Source organism: Taudactylus pleione, unplaced genomic scaffold, assembly GCF_031769625.1.
Source record: "Taudactylus pleione unplaced genomic scaffold, aTauple2 ptg000378l, whole genome shotgun sequence".
NCBI classification, from domain to species: domain Eukaryota; kingdom Metazoa; phylum Chordata; class Amphibia; order Anura; family Myobatrachidae; genus Taudactylus; species Taudactylus pleione.
Genome location: NW_028284779.1, coordinates 4,617,406 through 4,624,129, shown reverse-complemented (window position 1 = coordinate 4,624,129; position 6,724 = coordinate 4,617,406).

Genomic DNA, 6,724 nt, shown 5'->3' with positions numbered 1-6,724 from the left:
TTATTATATATCTATATACTCACATAACATGTCACTCATTACTATATACATTATTATACATCTATATACTCGCATAACATGTAATTCATTATACTCTATACATTATTATACATCTATATACTTACATGTCACTCATTATACTCTATACATTATTATACATCTATATACTCACATAACATGTCACTCATTATACTATATACATTATTATACACTATATACTCACATAACATGTCACTCATACTGTATACATTATTACACATTTATGTACTCATATAATATGTCACTCATTATACTCTATACATTATTATACATTATATACTCACATAACATGTCACTCATTATACTCTATACATTATTATACATTTATATACTCACTTAACTACTCACTATACTACTGTATATACATTATTATACATCTATATACTCAGTGCCACTCATTATATTATATACATTATTATACATTTATATACTCACATAACATGTCACTCATTATACTCTATACAATATTATACATCTATAAACTCACATACCATGTCACTCATTATAGTGTATACATTATTATATAGCTACAGTATATGCTCACATAACGTGTCTCTCATTATACTATACTAGTGTTTGCTCGCGTGGATGTCTGTTATTGATCAGCGGAACTAATTTCACAAAGACAGTAGTGGCATCTAATATTGTGATGTATATTTTATATTGTAGACATTGATCACAAAATGTCTTTGTAAATAATATTTGCAGTTGTTCCTTCAGGGATTAACACAAAAAGATGCTTTGGGCTACTCGTGAGCAAGCCATGTAAAGCTGCCCATGGGAGAAGCAGCTGGACCTGAGATCTACGCCTGCAGCCCTGAGCATTTGTCCCTGCGGCTTGTTGATCGTCACAGTAAAGCAGACGTTTACAGGAAACTGCAGGCACTTGAATTGAAAAATAAATTTTTTGGGAATAAGGGGTATATGTGGCATAAACACAGTCTCGCTGCACCAGATCCAGTTATAATCTGTGCCTCAAATAGGTTTCTCTGTAGAGCAGTGACTTTAAGGGGTATATTGTATTTACTAAAGTGCAGGTTTACAAAAATGGAGATGTTTCCAATAACAACCAATCAGATTCTAGCTATAATTTTCTAGAAGGTACTAGATATGTGATAAGTAGAATCTAATAGGCACATCTCTGCCTTTGTAAACCCACACTTTAGTAAATATATCCCTAAGTTGGTTTCCATTGCATAACTTGGGCAGAGTCAAGTTCCGCAGAAGCATGATTGGAAAACCAACTTTCAGTGCAATACTGTGTGCTGGAAGTTCAGCTGCACTATCTTGTAGATCCCAAAGCCATTGCTACTTAACCTACAGTAACATTGAAAGGTTGCAAGTAACATGAGCAGCGACTCTATGATATGTAGTATTTGTCTTGTGGTGCCATCTACTGGATTGACATGTATACTGCAACTTCATGAGTCAAGATAAGCTACCTGATTAGTGCTAAATATATAGTTGGATTTTCCTGAGAAATAGATCTTGAGATATATACTCGTATATCTATGAATTTATATATGCATACATATATAACCTTTTGCATTCAGGTTGTGCAGTATATGTATATATTGTGTGTATATATATATATATATATTTTTATATACATATAGTCATTTTGGACTTCAGGAGCCTGTGCAAATTCCAATAAAAAATGTTTTTGACTCTATAGTTCATAAACAGTCCCTAAAAGTATATTAGTCCCCCCCCAAAAAAAAATAATAAAAAAATATATATATATATATATATATATATATACATCTAGTCATTTTTGACTTGAGGAGCCTGCACACTGCATGCGCCGAGTGTCAAGCGTCTGCTTTTTCCTTTATTGCTCCTCTCCCTGGTGTCGGATTGAGATAATACATACCTCACTTGCTTTCTAGGTGACTAAGCTATACAATATTAAAAATGCAAGCCAAATTCATTCTGTAATTTTTGCGTGATGCCGGAACGAACAGGCAGACAAACAAACATTCTGATTTTTTTTTTTTGTCTCCATAGTTCATACACAGTTCCAAGGAGCACATTTCTCCCAAAAAATTCTATGTACACAACCGTTACAACTTTATTATAAGTATAGATTATATGATCCATCTATATAATTTATATAGCATGCATAAATCTATATAGCCATCTATATAGTGTGCATTAGTCTAGATCTAATCTATCTAACCAGATGGCACTTAGCTTGGGGTACGCGGTGTTCGAAAATTTCTGCCTGAAATAATAAAAAATGTACCTTTTATTTTATCAAGCTCATTTGTACATGCAATATTTTACCCTATTTTTTATTTATTTTTTGTTACTGTTGGGGGCCAATTTGTTTGTCTTTTCTTATCAGGGCCAATTTGTTTTATTTATTTTTTCTGTAGGGGCCAATGTGTTTTATTATTTTCCTGTAGGGGCCAGTGTGTTTTTTTTTTTTCCTGTGAGGTCCAATGTATTTTGTTTTGCTGTGTTTTATTCTTTTTTTATGAGGGCAAATGTGCTTTATTGTTTTCCTGTGAGCGTCAAAGTGTTTTATTGTTTTCCTGTGAGGGCCAATGTGCTTTATTTTTTTTCTTGTACAATGTTTTTCATCTGCGAATGCATCTGGGTTGCACCGCGCATGCGTCCCGGTGGTGTTTGCACAGCATTGCAGTACAGATTCAGATGCATGCACCAATAAGTGTATTAGAAATGTGTTGTGGGGCGTTACTGGGCGGTTACAGGGGGTTGGCTAATCAGATACAGCGTAGTTTGGGCGTGTTATTGGAGGGTCACATGTGTGTTGCTGAAAGTGGTTGCGTATAGAGGAGCTGATTACTCACATTGGAGGCCATACGCATATCTGCACCTAGCATAGGACTGGTGAAAGCTTTAATGGTGCGACCGATGGTGGAGTCTAAAGACGCGCAAAGCATGACTGCAGCGCCTGTAGACACTGATAGTGGGCATCTCAGTCCTTGCATATATAGATGTGCACCAGAGAAGGGCACTGTAGCGGCATTAGCATAAAGTCATTGACACAACTGCATCAAAAGGTACAAGGAAGCCGCGACTGCCTCCAACTCAGAATCCGGCCCTACAAGGAGAGATTCCGCCCCTTAACAAACCCCGTCTCCATTAGGGATGCTTCCAGAAATTTCCCGGGCTGGTTTTCCATCCCAATCCGCCCCTGCCTATACCCCATTTTATAAATAATGCTCTTCCCACGCACCATTATATACCATAAACGACGATGATGATGATATCCTACACGACGTGTCCGTCGGCGGCGGCTCCCTGACATCATCTTCTAGCGTGCGCTCTTATGTGACTAGCGAAGCTGAACTTGGTCTTGAATATTCGAATGCAGGCGGCACAGTATAACTGACCGCTAGAGTTGACTGTTTAGTTATAGGAGGGTTTCAAGTGGGTTTTCTGGATTTAACGCTTGGTGTCAAGATCTAGGCACAAACATTCAAAATCGTCAGTTCCATTTTTGACAGCATACCGCCACTCCGTTCTACCCAGTGCGAGTTCCTCCCAGATGTCGTGAGACAGCCGCTTGAAGCCAGGTGATGTTTCAAGACATCCTTGTACCGCAGTTATTGACCCCCAGCCTTGCGTTTCGAACTCAAAAGCTCAGAGTAGAAAACCGACTTTGGCAACCTCGAGTCATTCATGCGCACTAGGGGCCTGATTCAGACCCGCTCGCAAGCGGCTCGATGGCCGGGCAGTCACTGCACGTGCGCGAGCCCCGCAGTGTGCGTGAAATCACTCACTGCAGGACTCACTACAAGACGGGGCTGCTGTCGATGTTGATCGACAGCTCGCCCCATTTTGTAGGCGGGGAGGGAGGGTGGCTGGCCAAATGGAGGCATTCCTGAAGGAACACCTGCCGTTTGGGGGCGGCCCTACTGACATCACGAGTGATGTCAGTAGTGAGCTTCCTGCTCTATTAAAGCAGGAAGCTCACTGGGGCTTGCGGGAACGAGACCCTACCACAAGGGTCTCGTCGCAAGCCCGATGGTAGCAACCATCGTGACCATCACCTGGCCGCTCGCAAAAGCTGTGGGTGGTCAGCTCCAGAAAAAAAAAAAACGCTCTGATTCAGAGCGAGCGCTCTGAAAGAGCATCCAGCTCTGAATCATGGCCTAGGTGTCCACACCATCTCACCTGGCCCCTCATCAGCAAGCACTCCATGCCATTCATCTTAGTCCGACATAGAATGTCCAAGTTTGGGACGCGATCCTGCCAACTCACATGCAGAATTTCCCAGAGGCATCTCAGGTGGAGGCTGTCCAGTCTTCTAATGTCTTCCCTGTAGAGGCACCATGTCCCAGAGGCATACAGCAATAAGGGTAGCACGATTGCTTTATATACGCCGAGTTTAGTCTGCAGCTGGAGATCGTGAGACTTCCATACTCTCTGATTGAGTTTGCCGAAAGCAGCAGCAGTTTTGCCAATATGTGTCGCAAATAATGCCCTTCCCACACCCCATTATATTTTACTACACAAGCCTGATCTGTCACCCCAATCTAACCATAACTGCAAGTATACCTACCGTCCCTTCCTCAACTCCTCACACCTACCTTTCCTACAGTATTCATACCGGGCATGCAGGGGTGTTGCTTGCAAGGTACGGTGGTGCATGAAGTGGCCAGTGTGAGCGGAGTGGAGGACTTAAGCCGGGTACACATTTCATGATGCAATGAACGACCACACAATATGGGGTCGTTCATCAAATTGACAGATTGAGCAGCATGCATGCTCGATCTGTTGATGCAACGGATGACCCTGCAGAAGCTCGCATGGTCTCTCATAGTGGGTACATACTGGCCGATGTGAGCAATAAGTCTGCCCGATCCTCCATATCGTCTAGTGTGTAACCACCATTATGTCTATTAATATTATCATATCATGTTTTACACATATTTATACTGTGTTCTATTGCCTAGTGTAAATTGGAGTTTATCCCTTTAACGTGATTAATGTCCTGTTTATTCTCATATAGTAATACAAATCTGTGATAAACCCTTGCTACCCAGGCTGATGTCTTGGCAGCATTCAATTATATATTTACACTAGTATGTTACTATGTCTATTGTAATTGTTTTAAATTCCTACTTATTTTATAATGTACTATATGTATATATATGATATCAATGCTTCCTTGCATCTTCTGGTAGAGGTCAGAATGTGGAGGTTCTCTACATGTGAGAACCACCTATATCTACAGTCAGACCCAGCCAATTTGAAGAACTGCACTTTGGCTTTGACACTTGATGGGCAACTACGGTCACTTAAACTCAAATGACTAGCTGCTGGGTGTCAGGTTGCGGCCTAGGATCAGCCGTTACTCACCTCAGCTACGGCTTTCCCTGACCTTTCGAGCGGTCAGTCGCAGGGGCGTATCTACCCATTGGCCAGGATGGCACTCGCCAGGGGCGCCAACCAAAGGGGGTGCGCCGTCCGGCAGTGCCACCAGTAGCCAAGGGGTGGACAAGTCCCCCGGCCCCACAAGTGTAGGGCAGACCGCAGTGATAGCGGTCTGCCCTACACCGTTTACAAACACACAGCGATCGGGATCTTCACCTCTGCCGGTCTTCCGGCATCGGGATTTGAACCACCGGCTGTGTATGCCGCTGCTATGCGCAAATATGCAAATGTCACAGCCACCTGTGAGATGTATTGAGATGCCCACCGGCAGTAAAAAGTTGCAGCATCGGTCGCAGATCATTCGATTGTCGCAGTCCAAAGTAGGTCTATAGTCCTGGAGATTGGCTCTGGAAAGTGGGATGCAGGAGCCATGATTCCTGCATATGGGCTCATAGACGCAGGCAGCGAGATTTACGTGACGGACTGCATTTTTCTGCCGCCACCTCCCATTACCTCCTCCAACCACTGCTGGCCTGTCATTCCCACTGCAAGTAAATAGTTTCAGTGTGCGACTATTGTAAAGTACTTTGGCGCATGTGCAGTGCAACAGTTTACCGATAATGACACGGGAAATAGTCTGTAAGGGAATCATTGATGGATGTCAATTGGATTAGGGTGATAAGGCATTATGACAACAATGGGCCTGAATCGAGCGATTGTTTGCCATTGCGCATGTGTATAAGCAGCACTGCGCACAAGCTGCGATTGTCTCGCGATTCCGCACGCCCAGAGAACCCATTCACAAAGTGAGTGACAGGTAGTAAATATTTGGGGGAGGTAACGAGGGGGTAAAAAAAAAACGCAGACGTGTCTTACATTTTAAACGCTGTTACATGGGCGTACATATATTAGCCATTGCTATTACATATGCAGTCTGAGAGCCCTCTGTGTGTCATGAGAGCCGCAGTGTTTGTGGCTGCAGGGGCAAGATGGCTGCTCGACGTGCATCGACGTTACCGATATATATGCAGATAAGTGACGTATGCATATGAGACGGTAGCGATGGGCGTCCTTCTGCTCGGGTAAGCTTTGGATCTATTCACATATATTCACCGATGCGTTCCAATGCGAAATCGTAGCTGCAATCGCATTAGCGACCATCTCTAAATCAGGCCCAATGTCATTCCCTTTTACCCAACAATATATAGACATTGTGAGCCTGATTCAGAGCCGCATGCTGTTTGCGTGCGCTCGCTCTGAATCAGGGCGTTCCTTTTTTTTCATCCACAGCTTGTGCGAGCGGCCTGGCGATGGTCGCGATTATCGCGACCATCGG